At 40.6% G+C, this 24,121-nt stretch overlaps 1 long non-coding RNA gene across 1 annotated transcript; it reads right to left on the bottom strand.

Annotated features, from left to right (window-relative positions):
• Window positions 1-20,304: 20,304 nt before the first annotated feature.
• On the bottom strand, window positions 20,305-23,567 carry LOC142170587 (uncharacterized). Its single transcript, XR_012699849.1, has 2 exons — window positions 22,902-23,567; window positions 20,305-20,717 (listed from the first exon to the last, which is right to left on the bottom strand). It is a non-coding gene; the product is annotated as an uncharacterized LOC142170587 (long non-coding RNA).
• Window positions 23,568-24,121: the final 554 nt, after the last annotated feature.

A 24,121-nucleotide genomic window follows, 5' to 3' on the forward strand; every position in this document is an offset into this window, starting at 1 on the left:
TTAGTTAATATTTGAGCAACAAAATGGTCCCGAAAAACTACTTGATGATTATCGGCCAACACAAGAGTCTCAAGGTCAAAACTTTCACCATCCTATACACAACAATTTATTTTTGACCATAGGATCAAAGACAAATATGTTAGGCCCAAGTGAAGCTTTGCTTGAGGTACCCTTACCAGCTAGCTACTAAAAAGAAAAAAGAAAACAGACTTAAACCCTTAAGAAGGTTGTCATGCCATCCATCATCGGGAAGAGCCACCCGGTTCACACAAATTCCACCTTTGGAAAGAACCGTGACATTAAGAAAACCAAAAGCTTATTGCAAAAACATAAAACAAGAAGCTACAAAAATAAAATAAGAGGCTATGAAAGGAAAAATGCGGAAAGTAAAATGAATATATACAAGAGGGGAATTAGTCGAATATACAATATGGGGAATGAATATATACAGTAGAGTGTAACTTTATAAACAGACCAAAAGTAAAAAGTACAAAAAGTGCAATAAAATGATAAAGTTATATACATACCAAAGGTAAAAAGAAAGCATAAAAAAATACTGTCATATATAAAGTCATCCAAATAGGGCTACCCCTTCAAATGAAAGCTAGCATTGTCCTCAATGCTAACTAACCAAAATAAGCACAAAATAAGAAAAAGAGGAAAAAGAAACTCCCTATTGGCCCTCCGTCTGCATAGGGCCTTGAGTCTGGGTCCCTAGGTCCTCAGTCTGCTCGGGAACCTATGACTGGCTCCCTGTACTCTGTGTCTCCACTGAGACCTGGTCCTAGACTGAGTCCTAGGCCTATACTGGAATCTGGGCTGGCTAGAGGATCCTCCCTGCGGGTCCTCCAACTCTATAACAACATCATCAGTACGAGGAATCACCCTCTTCCTCTTGGGTGGCCTCTCTGACTTCTGCTCTGGCTGGGGCTGCGCTGCTGGAGCTGGGTCATGTAATAACAGATCCAGAGGCAGGTGATCCGCCTTCAACCTCTCTACCTCCACCCTTAGCCTCTTCACCGACTCTTTTGAAGCCCGAGTCTTTCTCATTTTCTTCGCCTCCCTAGCAAGATCCTTCAATGCCTTTCCATGAGAATCAATAGCATCTATGAGCTTCTTCTGGTTATCCAGAAGCTCCTTTAGAGTGTCCTCCACTGACTGTGGAACCTGTGGTGGAGGAGGTGCTGACTGGGCTGCCACCGAAGTAGATAATACAGATAGCTTAGAAGTGGTTGTCTGCATCCAGTTGTTGATGCTGGCGAGGGTCTGGTATTAGCTTCCTCTAGGGCCACCACTCTTTGAACTTGTGGTAGGCCACCTCACTCACAAATCTGTCCTGCCATGCCTCCGGATATTTGATTCTCTCTACCCCTCCTACTTGGGGCTCACCCCCTCTGACTTCTTCACCTTTTTCTTCTACAGGCCCCTCCTCGGATAGTGAAGCTGTAAGTGAGGTGGAATATTCATTGCCACTGCCTACAGCTCAGCCCTTAAATGACTTAGAAGATATGTGCACTGATGCTTGGGCAGTGGGAGAGACCGGAGCTATATCCCTCAATCTGTTCCTCTTCGGCTAGTCAAGAAAATACTCTGGCACGGAGTCTGAGTTAGATGCCTCTTAGGAAGGCTCATATTCACTTCCGAATTTGTAAATAGCTCTATCAACAGCCTTTATGAGCCTCATGGTGTTTTTGATGTTTTGGCTCGCTTGCGGGGTCAATCTTATCATACCTCATCCCCTACCCCGAGAGGACTCTCCTTTCCATGATTGTTTATCACCTTTGCCTCGTGATTTCACTATGATCTGCAAAGAGAATACAATTAAACTTTGTTAGTATCAGTAGAGTAGTGAAACATTGCAGAAAAATTGCAGACATTTAGAAGTTGCAGACTGCAGACCGCACAAAATGAAGTGCGGCCGCAAAGAAGCTACCGCGGAACGCACAAAATGCACTGCGGTCCGCACTGCGGTGGGGTTCAGACTACCCATTCTTTGATTAAAAGCATTGCGGACCGCACAAAATGCTTTGCGGTCCGCATTGAGGCACCGCGGACAGCACAAAATCCATTGCAGCCACGGTCCTCAATTGTCAACTTTCAGAACTTTTTCCACTGCGGTCCGCACAAAATAGCACTGCGGACCGCACAAAATCCACCGCGGTTCGCAGTGAGTACCCAATAGCAATACCAACCTAGGGTTCAAGCTTTTTACATTTTTAGTCCAAATTTTCACCTATTATTGATTCCCTAGGTGTTGGATCAGTGTTTTCACTAATTAGTCCTAATTAAGACAGGAATAAACTAACCTATGCTACAAAATTGACAGAAAAACGGGAAGAAAAGGAAGAACAACTAAGAAAAATAAAAGTTAAAATAAAATCACAAAATTAAACAACTAAGAAGGGATCAAAGTTACCAGAAGTGAGATGCAAGCTTGATTAATGAGCCTTAGTAGTTAAATTCACGCAATTAGAGGGATGAACAATAATTTTTTATCTTTTGAATGCAAATGGTCGAAAAGTTTAAACTGAGGGCCTCAGGTCCTATTTATAGAAAAAGAACTTGGGGCCTATCTCACCTACCCACCGCGAACCGCATAAAATGGCACCGCGGTCCGCGGTGCTCAGAAACATGAAGCACTGGGAGGATAGCCACTACGGACCACAAGAAATGCAATGCGGCCGCAGTGGTCCACCGCAGACCGCACAAAATATAATGCGGCCACGATGAAAAACTTCAGAGACTCCTCACTTTTGACAAATCACTCTGCGGTCCGCATCGAATTCTTGCTCCCGCACAAAGGCCTTTGCGGCCGCACAAAATGAAGTGTGGTCTGTATTGCAAACTTCAGAGAGTGATCATTTTTCCAAACTTGGTCCGGTACTGCATTAAAACAATCCTACAACATCTTACAACTAGTTAGTCCAAAAATAAATCCTACACTACAAAGAGAATCAAAGAAAAACAAAAAGAAAGACACATGGGTTGCCTCCCAAGAAGCGTCTGATTTAACGTTGCGGCACGATGCAGGTTACCATCAAATCACTTTAGATGAAGAAGTGCCACCACGTGGCTGTCATCAATCTTGCCCAGGTTGTGCTTGACCCTGTGCCCATTAACTCTGAAAACCTCCCCATTTTTGTTCTTCAAGTCAAGTGCACCAAATGGAGTCACAAACACCACTTCAAAAGGTATAATCCATTTCGACTTAAGCTTTCCCAGAAACAGACGTAACCGAGAGTTGAAAAAGAGAACCAAATTACCCACTTTGAACTCCTTGCCACGAGCATATTTATCCTAAAGGTACTTCATCTTGTCCTTGTACAAGGACAAACTGGAGTAGGCATGGAATCGAAATTCATAAAGTTCATTAAGCTGCTCCACACGAAGATTTGCTGCCACATCCCATTCAAGATTCAGCTTCCTCAAAGCCCACATGGCCTTGTGCTCTAACTCAACTAGTAGATGGCAAGCTTTCCCAAACACCAACCGATACAAAGACATACCGATCGGAGTCTTGTAAGCAGTCTTATAAGCCCAAAGAGCATCATCCAACTTCTTTGACCAATCGGTCCTATTTGCATTGGCCGTCTTTGACAATATACTCTTGATTTCCCTGTTTGAGACTTCAACTTGGCCACTCGCTTGAGGATGATAAGGAGTAGAAACTTTGTGATTGACACCATACTTTGCAAGTAAAATGTCAAAAGCTCTATTGCAGAAATGAGACCCCCCATCACTTATGATTACACGAGGAGTGCCAAACCTTGTAAAAATGCTCTTCTTGAGAAACACAACAACACTCTGGGCCTCATTGTTGGGTAAAGCCACAACTTCAACCCACTTTAAACATAGTCAACCGCCACAAGAATGTATGTGTTCCCATACGAGCTAACAAACGGGCACATAAAATCAATGCCCCATACATCAAAAATATCAACTTCAAGGATGGTATTGAGAGGCATCTCATCTTTCTTCGAAATTCCACCCGTTCTTTGACATTCGTCACACCTCTTCACAAGTTCACTTGCATCTTTGTACAAAGTTGGCCAATAAAACCCACAACTAAGAACTTTTGAAGCCGTCCTCGCCCCGCCATGATGGCCACCATAGGGAGAGTAATGACGAGCCTCTAAGACACTCAATTGCTCCTCCTCTAGGACATACATTCAGATCACACCATCCATGCAAATCTTGAACAAGTACGACTCACCTCAATAGAAATCCAAACTATCCCATTTGAGCTTCTTCCTTTGGTTAGAAGAAAGCTCATACGGGATTATACCAGTCACATAGCAATGTCCGCAAACCATGGCATACCATTCACCGACACCGAAAAGAGTTATTCATCGGGAAATGAATCGTTGATATCTAGGCCATCACGAGGCCTCCCCTCCTCCTCCAAGTGGGACAAGTGGTCCGCCACTTGGTTTTCACTACCCTTCCGGTCTACAATCTCCAAATCAAACTCTTGAAGTAACAAGACCCATCACATCTGTCTAGATTTGGAATCCTTATTCGTCATCATGTATCAGAGTGCGACATGATCGGTATGGACTATGACCTTGGCACCCAAAAGATATGGCCGAAATTTCTTTATTGCGAACACAATAGCCAAAAGCTCTTTGTTGGTCACCGTATAGTTCACTTGAGCATTATTCATTGTCTTGCTCGCATAGTACACCGGATGAAATATTTTGTTCACTCTTTGACCCAAAAACGCCCCAACCGCAACATCACTCGCATCACACATGAGCTCAAAAGGAAAGATCCAATTAGGTGCGGTAATAATAGTAGTGGTGGTCAACTTGTGCTTGAGAAGTTCAAAAGCTTGCATACATCTCTCATCGAACAGGAACTTGGAAACTTTTTCCAATAACTTGCATAAGGGATTAACTACCTTCGAAAAGTCTTTGATAAATCTCCAGAAGAACCCCGCATGCCCAAGAAAACTTCGAACTCCCTTGACAGAGGTAGGGGGAGAGAGCCTTGAAATCACATCAATTTTTGCTTTGTCCACCTCTATACCATGCTTTGAAATTTATGCCTAAGAACTATGCCCTCTTCCACCATGAAGTGTCATTCCTCCCAATTAAGAACAAGATTGATTTCTTCACAACGGGCCAATACTCTATCAAGATTTTTCAAACATTCCTTAAATGAATCACCCACAACACTAAAGTCGTCCATGAACACCTCCAAAATATCTTCCACCATATCGGTGAAAATGACCATCATACACCGTTGAAATGTAGCCAGTGCATTACACAACCCAAAAGGCATCCGAGAAAAGGCAAAGGTGCCATATGGACAAGTGAATGTCGTCTTCTCCTGATCTTCCGGAGCAATCAAGATTTGGTTGTATCCAGAATACCCATCCAAGAAACAGTAGAAGCACGCCCAACAAGTTGATCTAACATCTGATCAAGAAAAGGCAATGGAAAGTGATCCATGCGGGTCACTTTATTCAACTTGCGGTAGTCCATGCATATCCTCCACCCGATGACAGTCCTGGTAGGAATAAAATCATTTTGTGAATTTACAACCACGGTCATGCCACCCTTCTTCGGTTCACATTGCACCGGTGAATCCAAAAGCTATCAGAGATGGGGTACACAACCCCGGCATCCAACCACTTGATCACCTCCTTCTTCACAACTTCTTGCATTGCCTCGTTCAACCTCCTTTGATGTTCCAAGGAGGGCTTTGCATCATCTTTCAGAATAATCTTGTGCATACAGAATGCTGGGCTTATCCCCCGAATATTAGCTAAAGTCCATCCAATTGCCTTTTTCCGCTTTTGAAGCACTACCAATGTGGCATCAACCTGCATATTAGTAAGACAAGAAGAAAGAATAACTGAAAAAGTTGAACTAAGGCCTAAGAACTCATACTTGAGGTGTGAAGGCAACGACTTCAACTCCAACACCGGAGATTCCTCAATTGAAGGTTTTGTTGGTGGAGTTTTCCTATTCTCAAGATCCAAAGAGAGTGTCGCGCCCCCTTTTTTCCTTTTTTGACGGGGAAGTTCGGGTTTCGACATTCATGGGGTGTAATGACTCATCTCCTTTTAGGAATTGGGTATTTGAAGAGTTGCCACCTAACGGATTATGGTGCATTAGGGAACCTAGAGCGATTAACTCTTGAGTTGGTTTGCATTACCAGAGATTAGGGTAAAGGCTCGAAGTAACGTCGAGGGGAAGGTGTTAGGAACCCCTATTGATTCGCAACTATGGGTCCTGACCGAACTTATATTCACAAATTAGTCCATTACAAGCAAGCAATTGAATCAAATAGGTCGCAAGCAAAGCACGTTGGGGTAACTCAAGTAACAAAGATTTGGACAAGTTGTAAAACAAAGGTTTAAATAAAAAGGAATTTGGTAAAGAGGGGTCCTAGGTTGGTTATCCTATAGGATCACCCCACACAATGTCCGGTAAACACTACTCAATGAGGGGCTACACGTGATATTAGCGCGTAGTCATCATATCCCATATCTACCCTTCCCATCCCCTTATTGGTCATGCAAAGCGAGTGTTTGGTCAACGATTTTTATTGCGTGTTGTTAATCGTCCCTTCTCAATGGTCCTGGATGGAGTTAGGACCTCTACCTATAGTTGGTTCTAGACGTACCCCTAAGGTTTTAAAAGGAAAAAATTCTAAGGCGACAATCAAAAACACTTAGGACTTTCAACACATAAAGGGAGAAATTAGAGTCTCAGAGTTTCCTCCTCAAACAAACACATAAGCAGCATGACTCAAGCACAATTAAGGTCTTTTATTAGACAATGTCCTAAAGCAGGATATCTAGGTGAATATGCAGAAGACAAATAACCTCTTTTAGACTCAGAAGTTATAACCTTAGCAGTTGCCTATGGATTTTTAAAGCCTGTTAGGATCAGAAAACATTAAGCAATAGAGACAGTTTTAGAGATGCATTTTTGAAAACGCCCTAAGGGCTTGCCTATATGCGGAGTACTGATGTCTATATTAATACAGAAACAAAGAGGGTTTTGAAACGGACTCCTTTAGTACCTATAGGCATGATATCTAATGAGATTGAGGCAGTTTGAAAGAACTTGTTTCAGGAAATACTTAATACTTCATAAAACCAATTCAGAAATGAACTAGGTGTGATCAAGTTGACTTATTTAGACTAAATTAGATTGAAAGGTAGAATTTTGAATATGATTCCTTATAGGCATGATATCTAAGTGTAATACTAATTTTAACGATTTGCAGGCATGGAAACATACATAACACTCGTTGCACCAGAATCCAAATTAAGTCCTATATGCATGGCATCTATAAGTTAATCTGATTTTTTAAGACATTGAAAGCATGATTCTTATTACGAAATTATCCGAATCCTATGGGCATGGTTTCTAGATGTGACAAGATGTAGAACTTTATAAACATGATTTCTACTTAGTAGAACAAACAAATTTAAAAGTAAAATCCTAGGAGCACGATTTCTACCCGTGTTACCCCATAAAAGATGTATCTACCCACCATTTTCACTAAATACCCCAATATCTGTTTACAAGTTATTACAGACCAATGAATGAATTACACAAGTAAATAAAAAATTAAGAAGCTATTCTATAGGGAGTCTTCAATTAGGCCCAGATTCCCCAAAGCCTCCAATGACCTCATATGCCTCAATTCCACAGACAATGACATAGTCTTGGTTCATCAAAGTTCCCCAAGTATCTCAAGGATCCCGAGCAGTGCTTACACCTAGACTTGGTAACCAAAACTGAACAAGTGCAGTGTGGAAGGGCCAACCTTAGTATGCCAGAGTTCAAAGGGTTCTCAAGAGGATCCCAGGGCAGTACACATACTGGAGGGGGCCGAACTTATTGACTAAGGGTAGAGTGAAAGTGATTTACACAAGTTGGAAGGTTTTAGTAAAAAACTGTATTAAAATAAAAGTATTTTTGAAAGTAATTTAGTAAAGCAACAGAGACTGTTTGAAAAAGAGATTGGAGTAGTTAACAAAGTCCAAACACCTTAGGATAAGTTCATACATAGCTAGGAGTCACAACATCAAGGCAGGTTTGGTAGTCACAAACAGGGGTAAAGAGGGTTTGGGAATACATAGGACATATAATTAAGTAAAGAAATAGGAATTAGAATAGTCATGCCCAGAAGTAGCTAACTAGACATATTCACAAAATCACACATAAAGAACAGACTCACATGAAGGGGGATAGGGATTTGGGGAATTCATGGTGGTAAACATATAACAAGTAAGAGATGATTGGTGTAGACATGCTTAGAAACAAACAGAAGGGGAAATATACTGATCTCAAGGGAGGGGAAGACATGACGACATGCTAATAATGTAACCCTCAACTACAAGTTTCACAACAAAACCACAAATAGAAGCAAACTAGAAACAAGATGAACTGAAACAATAAGAGAATCATATTGTTGTTGGAACTTTGAATTGAAAATAGGACATACCAGTAAAGTGGATAGTGAGCAGAATGAAAGAACAAGAGAACACAAATAGTTAGCCTTGGCTTGCAGTCGGCTAACTTAAAACAGTAGCAAGTAGCACAAGAGAGAGAGCACAAATTTTTAAGTATGAGAGATAGTTTGAACCAAGAGTTCGTGTCTGTGTGTGTTAATGAGAAAGCATATATATAGTTTGAAACTAGGCAGAATAATAAGGTAAGAATCAAAATCAAGCAGTAATTATGGAACTAGGTATCAATTAGTAGAAGTACTCCCTTAATTAAGGGAGTTAATTTCAAACGGTAAAGAGAAATAAGGAAAGAGATCACATAAGACTGGAATATAACACACAAGAAAATAGTTTCAGCATAGTGCAAGTATAGAACATGTAATTAAGGCTAAGTACATAATATCCCAATTAAGGAAATAACATAAGAGTCGATTGACAACATAGTCGACCATAAAATAAGGCAAGGAAAATAACTTAGAGATTGAAAATCAGTAGAGAATATTACAAGAGATTAGAAGGATATCAATCACAGGGAATCAATGATTCCGATGGACAATAGTACTGATTTGGGGGGGGGGGGAATTACTATAAATTTCTATGAACAAACAGAATAAACACACGATAGGCAAGAAGAGGCAAAAATCAGAAACCCTAATAGCACAGTAGGGTAAAAATCACACAAAATCAGGGATTCGCATGGAACATAGTACTGATTAGAGGAGTTTAACAGAATAAACATAGTAGAGGCGGAAGAAGCAAAAAAAAATTAGAAACCCTAATGATCATAGTAGGGTAAAATCACAGAAAACTCAGGGATTCATGAGAAACAAGCAAGCATATAGATTAAACGAACAAATCATAAAATACAGACTCAGAACCTAGGGTTACGACCAAGAACTAGGGTTTTCACATAGACGAGTTGAAAAAGGAGTAGAAATACAAAATCAGTCGAGATATGCAAAGGATAGAGGTTTAAACATAAAGAAAAATCGGTTTAAGCTAATGTAGAAGAAACTCCGAGAAACCCTAACTTTAAAGAAAGTAAAAACAGCTTGAAGTCGATGATTTTTTAAAAGAGGTTCGAGAATAGTGTAAAACATAAAAGGAACAGACTCAAATCATTTAAAAATGGCCAAGATCTAAGATATACAAATGAAAATTAGGGTTTCAAAAGAAACCTAAATAGAGATGGAAGAACCTGCTTAAAACTTTAAAGATCATAACAAATATAGTGTGACTTTGCCCAAAATCACACTGGAGAGGTCATGAACAGCCAAAACAACAACCCTAGATACAAGTCGGCATGGCCCAGGACCCTTGAAGGCCTCAGAGAGGATGAGCAATGCAATGGAGGAGCCATTGGAGGCTTGGGGTTGAAGAGTGATCGCTGGAGAAGACCGGAGAAGGGAGACAGTTGAAAAGGATTTAGGGTTAGATTGAGAGAAGAGAGGATACGAAAGGATTCAGAGGTGGCGGGCTATAAAGAATGACTAGGGTTAGGGGGGTATTAGGATTAAAAAAGGAAAGAATGGGTATAGACCGTTGATCTAGGAGATCAACGGCCAGGATTTGATCGGGTAGATGGGTTCTGGGTTTGGGTAAGTGTATATAGGGTCTGGGTCGGGTATTTTAATAAGAAATAGGTTTGTGGTTGGGTCCAATTTGGGCTGCAATTGAAATGCCAAATCCGGCTATAATTTAAATAGCCACTTTTCCCTAGTTAATTTATAACAAGTAATAAACAATTTCTGAAAAATATTTTTCTATACCAAAATGATTTAAAATATGTAATTATCATTTTAAAAATATAGGGACCAATTTTATGCATATAAAATGTAATTATACATTAAATGGGGTAACATTGCAATTATATGCAATTTAGCATAAAAAAATACCAAATGCAATTATAAAAATGCATAAAAAATATCTTAACCATATTTTGTTTTAAGTATAGAAATTAAATGAATAAATCAAGATAAAAATAATTTGGGGAATAATTATTGGTATTTTATGAGTAAAAGGGAAGGAAATAAATCAATTTAAATCCTTAAAATTATGGGAAAAATTATAAAAACCTTGTGCATGATTATATATGGATATATATGACATTTTAAAGGTATTTATACATATTTAAAAATATATAGGGAAACATTGGGTATCAACAATTGCCCCTCTTTACCCGAGAAGGATGAAAAAGTTTTCAGGTAAAGAAATAATGGCCAATTTTGACCGAATGGGATGTTTTGAAAGATAGAGGCCGAACTCTGGTTTTTGAGTTGCCTACATATCCATGGTTTTACATGAATTAGTCCATGTGTAGCTCTAGATTCACTCGTGGAGTAGGCCAATGAAATTATTGAAAGAAAGGACACGAGATGCGGAAGCGGATACGGTGAACGGTTAAGGCTTGCCAGTTCGAGGGAACTGGAGCGAGATTGCTCCTGCTAGGATAGCGGTTGCTTACTGGTTACCTGTAGATAAAAGATGCTACAAACATATTTGCGAAAATTTAAACATGACGTAGATTCCCTTCGGACCATAAAGGTTGTCTTCGGACGGTTAAAGATGACGTCCTGGGCCATGAATTGTTTAGTGAGGGATTCACAGGCCACGAAATGGTGTTCTCGAGCCATGAAAATGGTGCCTCTGAACCACGACGCCTTTGAATAATGATATGCAAGTTCGAGAGATCCTCAGGCCATGTCATGGTGTCTTCTGGCTATGAAAATGATGCCTTTAGACTATGATACTTTCGGATAGATTGGCGATATTTTAGCCTATGATATGCAATAATATGATATAAGAAGACAAAGCTTAGTCTTGTGAAATGGAGGGCAGAGCTTAGCCCGATTGAAAAACAAATAGATAGTAGTAGAAATAGAGTTGTATCTGTGCAAAAAGGGACAATGCTTAGTCCCGTGCAAGTGGGGAGGCAAGGATTAACCTTATGCAAATGGGGAGGCAAGGACTAGCCTCGTGCAAATATGGAGTCAAGGACTAGACTCATGCAAATATGGATTCGAGGACTAGACTCATGCAAATATAGAGGCAAGGATTAGCCTCATGCGAATATGGAGTCAGAGACTATACCTATGTGAATATGGAGGCAAGGGTTAGCCTCATGCAAATATGGAGTCAGGGATTAGACTCATGCAAGTATGGAGTCAAGGATTAGACTCATGCAAATGTGGAGTCAGAGATTAGACTCATGCAAATGGGAGGCAAGGGTTAGCCTTATACAAATATGGAGTCAGGGATTAGACTCATGCAGATATGGAGTCAAAGATTAGACTCATGCAAGCATAGAGTCAGAGATTAGACTCATGCAAATGGGAGGCAAGGGTTAGCCTTATGCAAATATGGAGTGAGGGATTAGACTCATGCAGATATGGAGCCCAGGATTAGACTCATGCAAGTATGGAGTCAAGGATTAGACTCATGCAAACATGGAGTCAGAGATTAGACTCATGCAAATGGGAGGCAAGGGTTAGCCTTATGCAAAATATGGAGTCAGGAATTAGACTCATGCAAATATGGAGCCCAGGATTAGACTCATGCAAATATGGGGGACAGGGATTAGTCCCATGCAAATGTAAAGTCCAGGATTAGACTTATACAAATATGGAGGACATGGATTAGTCCCATGCAAATGTGGGGGACAGGGATTAGTCCCATGTAAAGACCGAATAACAGATAAGGGTAGTGTATGTCTTAGCTGGAGATATGTTCAGTGTCTGATGGCCGGATGGATGGTTAATTTGTTTTGTGTATACATGTTTTGTGAATGCCACCGTTACGTCAAATGTGTCTGTGTTAAGAGAAAAATCATAAGTTTTATGAGGGGAGGTTGGTTCTTACTTCGTCCGCCGGCCTTGCTCTGCTCCGCTCTGAAAGCCCCCTTTGAGTTTCCCTAGGTAGCGCTTGACTGTTATAGAAATGGAATTTTTGAAAAATATGCAATCATTGATAAAAATCGAATTGTTTTGGAAGCGTATTGATATATCAAGTAATTTTTGATGAACTAGCGACTATGACACATTTCAAAGGCATTGCAGCTCTCTTATGGAACCTCAAAATTTTGCCCCAGTTTGGTAGATGATTTTTAACTATTTGCAGATGGCGGAACCTGCTGAATCTTCTTCAGAATTTTGAGAATCCTTCTCAAAATTCTGCCCCAATTCTTGACTAATTACTGACTTTTCTGACGCATGTCGAATCTTCTTCGGAATTTTGAGAATCCTTCTCAAAATTCTGCCCCAGTTCTTGACTAATTACTGACTTTTCTGACGCATGTCGGCGATGGCTGGACTTGCTCCGGAATTTTGAGGACCCTCCTCAAAATTCTTCCCCAGTTTCTGATTTTAGGGGAAATGAAAATTTTATTATGATATGACCGTAACCCATAAGGCTGCCTACGCGTCCCCTCGTAAACCGGAATCAGGTCAAGCGTAGTTCAATTACATCAGAAAAGAAATGTGAAATAATCTAGGCATAGTATCTCTTGACTGCGTCTGAATTGATTAGTTTTGGCCAGATTTCTCCATCCATTTCTGCAAGTATGAGTGCTCCTCCTGTCAGGACCTTGTGAACCATGTACGGTCCTTGCCAGTTGGGAGAGAATTTCCCTTTGGCTTCATCTTGATGCGGGAAGATTTTCTTCAATACCAGCTGCCCTGGTGCAAACTGTCTTGGTTTGACTCTTTTGTTGAAAGCTCTAGACATTCTGTTCTAGTAAAGTTGGCCATGACGTACTGTGTTCATCCTCTTTCCATCGATAAGGGCCAATTGTTCATAGCGACTCATTATCCACTCTGCATCGCTGAGTTCAACTTCCTGTATGATTTTCAAAGAAGGAATTTCCACCTCGGCTGAGATGACAGCCTCGGTACCATAAACCAGCATGTAAGGGGTTGCCCCGGTGGACGAGCGAACTATGGTGCGGTACCCTAACAGAGCAAAGGGTAACTTCTCATTCCACTGCTTGTGATTCTCTACCATCTTCCTCAGTATCTTCTTAATGTTTTTGTTGGCGGCTTCTACGACTCCATTCATCTGAGGTCTGTAGGCGGTGGAATTCTTGTGCTTGATTTTGAAAGTTTCACATATAGCTTTCCTCAGATCACTATTGAGGTTGGCGACATTGTCAGTAACAATGGACTCAGGAACTCCGAATCGGCAGATAATACGATCCTTGACAAAATCTGCGACGACTTTCTTGGTTACAGCTTTGTAAGATACAACTTCTACCCATTTTGTGAAGTAATCAATGGCTACTAGAATAAACCTGTGTCCTTTTGAAGCAGTGGGCTCAATCGGACCAACAACATCCATTCCCAGGCGGCGAATGGCCAAGGTGAGCTTGTTGCATTGAGCTCATTTGGAGACACTTTTATCATGTCGGCATGCACTTGACATTGAAAGCATTTGCGGATATGCTGAATGTAATCCGTCTCCATGGTCATCCAGAAGTAATCGGCCCTGAGTATCTTTTTAGCCAAGACGGAACCATTCATGTACGGACCACAGGTTCCAACATGTACTCTTCAAGTAATTTAGAAGCCTCTTTTGCGTCAACACATCTCAATAAACCCAAATCAGGAGTTCTTCTATACAAGTTCCCTCCGCTGTGGAAGAAGTGATTTGACAATCTTCGGAGTGTGCGTTTCTGAGTGTGATTTTCATGCTCCGGGTATTCTCCTTCTGATAAGTACTCATTGATGTCATGGAACCAAGGCTTTCCATCTGCTTCTTCCTCGACATGAGCACAATATGCCGGCTGATTATGGATCCTCACTGGAATGGGATCAATATAGTTCTCATCTGGATGCTGTATCATTGATGACAAAGTGGCTAATGCGTTGGCAAACTCATTCTGAATTCTGGGCACATGTCAGAATTCTATCTTTGTAAATCTCTTCCTCAATTCCTGCATGTGGTGTAGATATAGCAATATCTTAGAATTCTTGGTGGCCCAGTCTCCTTGTACTTGGTGCACAAGCAAATTTGAATCACCGATCACCAACAACTCCTAAATATTCATGTCGATTGCCATATTGAGCCCTAGTATACAGGCTTCGTACTCTGCCATGTTGTTGGTGCAGGGAAATTTGAGTTTAGCAGATACGGGATAATGTTGACCCATTTCGGATACCAAAATGACTCCAATGCTCACTTCTCTTAAATTTGCAGCTCCGTGAAAGAACATCCTCTAACTGTCTTATGCCTCGGTAATGTCTTCTCCTACAAATGATACTTCTTCATCAGGAAAATACGTTTTCAAGGGTTTGTATTCTACTCCCACTAGATTTTCAGTGAGGTGATCTGCTAATGCTTGTCCCTTGACCGCTTTTTGAGTTATATAGACAATATCGAACTCACTTAGAAGTATCTGCCATTTATCCAACTTCTCAGCAGGCATGGGTTTTTGAAATATGTACTTCAGAGGATCCATCATGGATATGAGGTATGTAGTGTAGGCATAGAAGTAATGCCTCAATTTCTGGGCTGTCCAGGTCAAAGCACATCAAGTGCGTTCAAGCAGAGAATACAATGATTTATAGGGTGTGAACTTCTTGCTCAAATAATATATGGCCTGCTCCTTTCTTCCTATCTCGTCATGTTGTCCCAAAACACATCCGAAGGCTCCATCTAACACGGATAGATAAAGTAGCAAAGGTCATCCTGGTTCTGGCAGGACTAGAAGTGGTGGCGTGGACAGGTATTCCTTGATCTTGTCAAAAGCTTTCTGACAATCCTCGGTCCAACTTGTCTCTGCATCTTTCCTCAGCATCTTGAAGATGGGTTCACATATGACTGTGGACTGTGCTATGAATCGACTGATGTAGTTGAGTCATCCTAGGAAGCTCATCACATCGTTTTTGCTTTTAGGTGGTGGTAACTCCTGAATAGCTTTGACTTTAGTCGGATCTAGTTCGATCCCTCGGCGACTGAAAATAAATCCCAATAGCTTTCCTGCGAGAACCCCGAACATACACTTTGCGGGGTTCAACTTCAAATTGTACCTCTTGAGCCTGTCGAAGAATTTCCTCAAGTCTGCTATGTGATCTGCGGCCCTTTTGGATTTGATAATGACATCATCCACATACACCTCTATTTCTTTGTGTATCATATCATGGAAGATGGTTGTCATGGCTCTCATGTAGGTGACCCAGTGTTCTTCAAACCGAATGGCATCATCTCATAATAATATACACCCTACGGTATAATGAAAGCTTTCTTCTCTGCATCTTCTTCATCCATCCATATCTGGTGATAACCCGCGAAGCAATCCACGAAGGATTGGAGTTCATGCTTGGCACAGTTATCGATCAGGATGTGTATATTTGGTAGTGGAAAATCGTCCTTGGGACTTGCTCTGTTTAAATCCCGATAATCAACACATACCCCGACCTTCCCGTCCTTCTTATGAACTGGCACGGTGTTAGCTAACCATATTGGATATTCGACTACCCTGAGAACTTTGGCTTTGATCTGCTTGGTAACTTCCTCCTTGATTTTCAGACTCATGTCTAGTTTGAATTTTCTAACTTTTTGCTTGACTAGCGGACACATGGGATTAGTAGACAACTTATGAGCCACTATAGATGTGCTCAAACCGGTCATATCGTCATACGACCATGCGTAGATGTCCTTATATTCCTTTAGAAAATGGATGTATTCTTCCTTATCTGTTGGTGACAAATGAATGCTGATGCGAGTCTCCTTGACGGTCTTGGCATCTCCTAAGTTTACTGCTTCTGTTTCGTCCAGTTGGACTTAGGCTTGTTCTCAAAATTCTCGACTTCTCTGACAATTTCCTCGGGTATTTCATATTCTTCCTCTGAGTCACTATTCTTATGTTGCGTTGCCTCATTACATGTCACAGTTACTGGTTCATTGGGAAAAGTAATATTAGCACTGTGGAAAGAAAAAGTGTAAAGACAGTAGTGAATAATAAAGAGCAAATGCATTTGATTAAAACTTGAGAAATTGTTCAGATAAAATAGGGCTCAATGAATCGAGCATTTATTTTGAAATAATTAAAGATTAGAATGAAACTACAGGAAATTTTAAATGCCTAAAACGGCTATAGAAGTAAATCCTGCCAAGCTACCCAGGGACTCAGCGGGCTCGGAATGGTGTGGCGGTCCAGTTTTTGAGAACAGCTCCCTTTGCCACAATCTGAATTGTGAGGCCTTCTTCCTCTTCCTCCTCAATTATGGCACAACAATCCATGTCCTCGTCTTCCAAGAACAAATCCTTCAGCCCAGCTAGTGCTTCTTCTTTTGTAGTTCCCCATATTGTGTCGGCCTGGTGGAAAGCTTATTCCAAACGTGGTACCGGTTGCTCAAGAGGGTAATATGGTCCACATTATGGAGGCGACCACTCCCTTTACTCTTGCCATGTATACTGGTATTCGATCCTAAATTGGTGGTACCATGATTTTCAGCTATGTCGGCTTGGTGATACCCTGGAGGTTCTTTCCCAACCTTTTGCCGGGTTCATATCTGGACCATGCTAGTATTCTTTCTATTTTGTTACTCCACCACTTATCCTTCTCGAGGGCATTGACCCGTTCGATGTGATGATAGCTTTCCCCTTCTAGCCTTCTTCTATGTCCAATGGCCCAGATGGTTTGACTAGTGTAGACGGGGTTACTCATATCTCCATGAATGATTACCTCCTGACGGTTCCATTTGAATTTTACAGCTTGATGTATGGAGGGCACGGCTCCAGCAGCATGGATCCATGGTCTGCCCAACAGAAGATTATATGAGGCTGGTATGTCAAGCACTTAGAATTCAACGTCGGTCCAAGTTGGCCCCATCTGCAAGAAAAGGTTGATTTCCCCGATCATGGACCTTTGGGACCCATCGAAAGCCTTCACATTCATACCGCCTGTCCGTATTTCATGGAAACCTTTGTCCAACCTTTTCAAGGTGTCCAATGGACAAATATTTAGACTCAAACCTCCATCAACCAGGACCTTGGCAATGAACTTGTCTTCAAATTGTACCGTAATATACAATGCTCGATTGTGATTCAGACCTTCGGGCGGCAGCTCATCTTCGTGGAAGATAATCTTATGGCTCTCCAGTACTTGACCGACCATGTTGGCCATTTCTCCACCAGTGATATTATTGGGTACATAAGCCTCGCTCAGTACTTTCATCAAGGTGTTCCTATGTGCCTCTGAATTCTGTAATAATAACAGGATAGATATCTGAGCAGGGACCTTGTTCAGATGGTCAACAACAGAATACTCTTTTGCTTGTACTTTCCTTCATAGATTATCTGGCCCGGTCTCAATGACAGGCTGCCTAGCAGTGGCATCCTTACTTGAACCTCCCAGGTGTATAGACTCTTCCAGTTCTAGTCATTCCTTGTGCGACATCAGATTCCTCTATCTTAGTCTTCCCTTTTCGCCGAGCCTCGGCAATATAATCCTAAGTTATTGCTTTTGAGTTGAATGAGGGTGTGGTTGACGCCGTCACAGTAAAAGATGTGACCACTTCTATTTCAAATGGAGCAGAGGTGGCTGCGGGCAGAGCTAATTCTACCTCGAATGGAGCTGATACAGTTACCTCAACATCAATAGGTGCCTGAGTCTGAACACGATAGGAGTAAGTGTGACTGCAACCTTAAAGTCATCACCTTCTCGAATGAGCCCGATTGACCCCTTAGGTCCTATTCTTCATTTTTTTCTATAACATGTACATCGTACCTCTATGATTAGGGTGGGGATTATTGCAGACATTAGGTGCGGCTTCCTTTGCTTGTATGACCTTGTTGTCAATGAGTGTATGGATCTTATCCTTCAATGTTAGGCACTTAGCGGTGGCGTGCCCTTTTATACCGGAATGGTACGCACAAGTTTTGTTTGGATTGACCCATTGGGATGGATTTTCTAATGCCAAAATGGGAACATGAGTGACGTAACGTGTAGCCTTTAACCTTTCATACAATTGGTCGATGGGCTCAGCAATGGTGGTGTATTGTCTGGGCGGATTGCGGTAGTTGGGTCTTGGTCTTGGATAATTTTGGTGAGTTGGTGATGATTGGAAGTGGGATGGTTGGGAATTATAGGTGTGATGGATAGTGGATAGTTGCAAATATCTGGGAGATGAAGGTTGATATGTAGGTGGTGATGCTTGGTATATGGATGGAGGTGTTTGATATGTGGGTGGAGGTGTTTGATATGTGGGTGGAGGTGTTTGATAGGTGGGTAGAGGTGTTTGATATGTGAGTGGAGTTTTGGGCCCTGGGCCACCATTACTGCCCCAACATCTCTCTTCTTTGATATGCCACCTGATTGTAGTGCCTTATTTATGGCCTGCAATGCCTCAAAATTCGTTACCATCCCACTTTTGATTCCTTCCTCGATCCTTTCCCCGAGCTTGATGATATCCGAGAATTTGTGATTTTCGATGACCATCAGTCTCTCATAATATTGTGGATCCTGTACCTTAACGAAGAATTTATTCATCTGTTCTTCATCTAAAACGGGCTTGACCTTGGCAGCTTCTGACCTCCAACGAGTAGCATATTCGCGGAAAGTCTCAGTAGTCTTCTTCTTGAGATTCTGAATGTAGAAGACATCCGGTGCATTCTTTGTGTTGAACCTGAACCGGTCCATGAAATCCGACGCCATGCTTACCCAATTGGACCATTTCTTGGGATTCTGGCTGATATACCAAGACAAAGCATCCCCAGTAAGGCTCCTCATAAAGAGCTTCATCCGAATCTTTTCATCTTTTCCAAACCCGACAAGCTTGTCACAATAGGTCCTTAGGTGAACCCTAGGATCACCTGTACCATCGAGCATTTTGAACTTGGGAGGTTTGTACCCCTCTGGAAATTCCACATCTGGCTGTATGCACAGATCTTCATAGTACAAACCTTCTATTCCTCTATCGCCTTCAACACCTTGAACTCGGCTTGTTAACTTTTTGACTTCTTCGGCCATGTACTTAATGAGCAGGTCCTTCTCGGAGGGCTCCGGTGCACAAGAGATTGGTTGGGTAGAATGTGGTATAGTTTTATGTATATGGGGTTGCTCTGATGGGTGCTAGGAGCTTGGGTATAGTGATGGTCATTGGTGGAGTTTTGTGGATTGGGAATGAGTGGTGGTGTATTTTGGGGAGTGTGGTAAGTAGTAGTTGGTAGGTACGGAATTGGTTGATGATGATGTTGTGGTGGAGTTGGTATTGGCAATGGATTGATATTTTGGGGTGGATTTGCGTATTGATTTGGTGCGGTAGGATTTTCTGGTTGTTGGTTTTGTGTGTTCTGAGGAGGTGTTGGGTTCTTTATGTTTTGTTGGTGGATATCAGGGACATTGAGGGTGAGCGACAAGTTTGTCAAATTGCAGACCTGCTCGAGTTCTCCTTGTAATTATAATATCTTTTGTTCCAGTCTTAGAACCAGGTCATTCGAGGCCGGAGTACTGCGACTGTCGAAAGTCTCTGCGTTCTCAACGTTTTCCTTTCGGATTCCACTTAAGTCGTCCATCTTTGATTTTCCTCTACCTTTTGTGTTGCTTGGAGAAGGAGGAGATGGAGGGCCTCTAGATCTGGTATGATATGCTGATGAGGCCAGTATGAGCGAACCAACCTAAGAGGATGTAATAATAATAAAGATAAGCAAAAACAAAAAGGAAACAAGTTAGTGAAAATTCTGAAATGTTTGCAATATTTAAACACATATTGCAAAATGTAAACTCGTATCCTAATTTGGGAGCCTCATTTTGCCTGAGGTAAGCCTAACGACAAATAAATTTGGAGAATTTCAAATGCCAATAAATGATTCATTTCAAAATATAAAAGTAGATGAATCCAAAAATGACACTAACATAATAATAAAATAAGTCGCTACTGGCACTTGGCCTTATTACATTTTAGGGAAATCAGGTAAATCTAATCTATTTGGTCCCAGAAGGACCTTCCTCAGGTTGAATGCTCTCGTTGATCAAATCCTCCAATTCGCATAGGTTCACCGGTAAAAATGCCTTTGCCAAATGTTCTCCTTCACTTCCCTCAGCGTTCTAGTAATCAGTGACTCTCTTCCTCACCTTTCCATCCAATTCCAACAGGCTGTATTCCAAATATTCCAGCTTTTCATTGGATTTGGCGGCCCTCTCTTTCCATTCGTTGATTTGGTTATTTGACGGAAGACTCCTCCACCAGTCTAGCAAGAGTGAGAGTGTGCTAACCATACTGAAGCTGGGGACCTCGTTCTTCATTTTCTGCAAAACAAAAGGGTTAAGACCATACCCCACCAGACTCGACTATTTATACATTTAAATGATCAACATATCAACATTTAGTTCTCCAAATTAATGCACAAAACGTGGTTGTGTCCGTTGGGATTATGAAAAACTCGATGGACTTTGGATAAGGCTTATCTTAAAGGATCATTATGAGGACAACATAACTGATCCAAATAGGTTTGACCATGATGCATGCACAAATTTAACCAGAGTAAGGTTTCTATGGGGTTTTAGACTGGTACCCTCAAGCAAACAACTTAAGGGGGAAGGCACAGAACTGTCGACTGCACCGCTGATCAACTGGTTTTACTGCAAATAAGCCTTTCCAAATTTAAGGGTAGTAAATAGGAAGAGCTTAACCACCCATTAAAGCATTGCTATAAGATTTGAGACGCACGAGTGGAATACAATGCGGAGCACGATTTATGTAGCAATTAATAACATGTAGTCAAGAATTTTCACATAGGAAAAATAAACACAGTATTTAAATAATTGAAAGACAGTTACAGGAAAAAGGAAATAAAGAGACAAGTTAGTTTCAGGGCAATAAAGTAATCATAAATGCTTGAAAAATAGACAGTTAAATTCAAAGAAGGGAGAAGGGTATGGGAAAAACATGCTTGGACTAATTTGTAAAAGATAAGTTCGTTATGGTAAGAGCCTAAAGGTATCCCCAGCAGAGTCGTCATGCTGTCGCACCCCCTTTTTTCCTCTTTTGACGGGGAAGTCCGGGTTTCGACATTCACGGGGTGTAATGACTCATCTCCTTTTGGGAATTGAGTATTTGAAGAGTCGCCACCTAATGGATTATGGTGCGTTAGGGCACCTAGAGCGATTAACTCTTGGGTTGGTTTGCATTACCAGAAATTAGGGTAAGAGCTCAAAGTAACCTCGACGGGAAGGTGTTAGGCACCCCTCTTGGTCCACAACTGTGGGTCTCGGCCGAACTTATTTTCACAAATTAGTCCATTACAAGCAAACAATTGAATCAAATAGGTCGCAAGCAAAGAACGTTGGGGTAACTCAAGTAGTAAAGATTTGGACAAGTTGTAAAAAAAGGTTTAAATAAAAAGGAATTTGGTAAAGAGGGGTCCAAGGTTGGTTATTGTCACACCTCCGTTTTCCTACCCCCGGAAGGGAGTATAAGGGAGTTTTTTTCCAATTTAAGTGACAATCGAAATAGGATTTATTTATTTATTCAGAGTCGCCACTTGGGATAATTTATGGTGTCCCAAGTCACCGGTTTAAATCCCGAATCGAGGAAAGATTGACTCTATTTACAGTCCACGAACACAGAAATCCGGGTAAGGAATTATGTTAACCCAGGAGAAGGTGTTAGGCATTCCCGGGTTCCGTAGTTCTAGCACGGTCGCTCAACTATTATTATTGGCCTATTATATGATTTTAATACATTTTAAACCTATGTGCATTTTTAACTTTCAAAACGCTTTTATTTAATTTTAGGAAGTTTCAACGTTGTCTAAAACATATCTTGAACCACGCCACATGAAATGCACCCGCGGGTCATGACACATTTTACTTAACGTTGTTGAGAATTGGAGTTGGGTCACATGAAATGCACACCCGAGTTTAAGGAAATTAATTTAAATAACGCGCCTAAAGCAACTACGCACTTTTGAATTATTTTCTTAATCTTTGAGATTGTTGCAACGCCATGAATTATTGAATTATTGTGAAAGAAATGATGTACTCTAGTCTAAGGAGTAGCATTAAGAATTTTTAAAGTGACTTGATCACAATTGCCACTCAAAATTACGGCTAAGTTCTACTAATATTTTTTATTCTTATTTTAATAAATATCGGATACATTTTCTGAACTTAACTCCTTGCGTATCAAACAAAATTCGAGATAAACAAATTGTCAAAAATAGTTTAAGCAGCAACGATTCCATTTAAATAAGAGAACAAATAACTACCATGATTAATAAAGCATTTCATCAAACAGTAATCATGCAAAATAAAGGAAAATGAACTATCACATAGCCTATATCATTAGAGACCATAAGATCAATTTATCCAAATAAAACATCCAGAGCTAAGTTTCAAACAAAGTGGATTTTCCAAATTTATTTAAATATTCTAGAGAAATAGATTAAGCATGATATTTATTATTGAATAAAAAAAACAAAAGAACTGAACCTTCAATTGAGCTTAAGGCCATTTCCTTTGGTATTGAGTTACGTGACTTTCAACATCGACTCGTTGTCAAAACAACAAGATTACAACTTGACTCGCCGGAAACTCGACCTCGATAGATCCTCAATTTCGACTGAAGAAACTAAGAACGAGCAGTGAAAGGGATTCACGAACAGATCTCGATAGACCGAAAACTTTGACTTAAAGCTTTGCTGCTTTGAGGACCTTTCACGTGCTTGTATGAGAAGTTCGAAGAGGTGTTTTGGCAGTCATTCGGTGCATGTTTTCAGATGGCTTAGTGGCTGTTTTTATAGCTATTTTTAAGGTAGTTTAAGTGAGGTTTCAGGTAGGTTTAAAGTGGAGGAAGAAGGTTGTGAAAGGGACAATTTATGTGCTCCTTAAGTAGCTACTGCTGCTGCATTTTAATGGAATTTTATGAGAATTTTGGTGCTGGTATAAATGGAGTTTTATGGGGATTTTGGGGCTGGTATTGTAGTAACTTCAAGCTATATTTTTTAAGGAAGACGAGGTGAAGTTTGGAGTGTTAATGGAGCCTCCGGTACAGTTTATTTCAGTGAGATCCATGAAGAAGAAGAGAAGGCAGCAGCTCCTCCTTCTCTAGCTGATGCGCAGCTTTTTGCTCTTAGTCTCGGCCCCTTTTTGATTTTAGGAGTTAGAGATTTTTATAGGGGTAGGAATTAGGTTAGGTCAAATGGGTAATGGGGTATGAGCTCAATGTTTTGGGCTTGAAGGGATTTAGGTCATGAATTTGGGCTAATTAGCTTTGGGGTAGGAAGACTAAATCAAAATCCTTTTTTTATTTTTCTTTTCCTTTAATTTTAAAAATGAATTAAAAATAACTTTATGAAGATACTAGTATATTTAAGATAATAAAAATATTTAGAGAAGACATATAATTGCCATATTAATGAAATTTAAATACTACTCAATATATACTAAAATGTAAAATATATTTTGAACTTTTCTTCTTATCTTTATCGGAAAATAAAATGCCAAGACTATTTTTGTATTTTTACAAAATTAAAACTAACTAGACAAAATATCAACTAGCTTGAATAAGGGAAAATATTTTTGTAGTTTCGTTTTTTTAGATGAAATAAAATAAAGAGTCAAAATTAGTTGAAATAAAGATATAAGGTCTAAACTAAATATTTACATGCTAAAATATAAAAAATCTTGGGGAGGGACAAAAATCACATGTC

Source organism: Nicotiana tabacum, chromosome 16 (assembly GCF_000715075.1).
Source record: "Nicotiana tabacum cultivar K326 chromosome 16, ASM71507v2, whole genome shotgun sequence".
Classification (NCBI taxonomy): Eukaryota; Viridiplantae; Streptophyta; class Magnoliopsida; order Solanales; family Solanaceae; genus Nicotiana; species Nicotiana tabacum.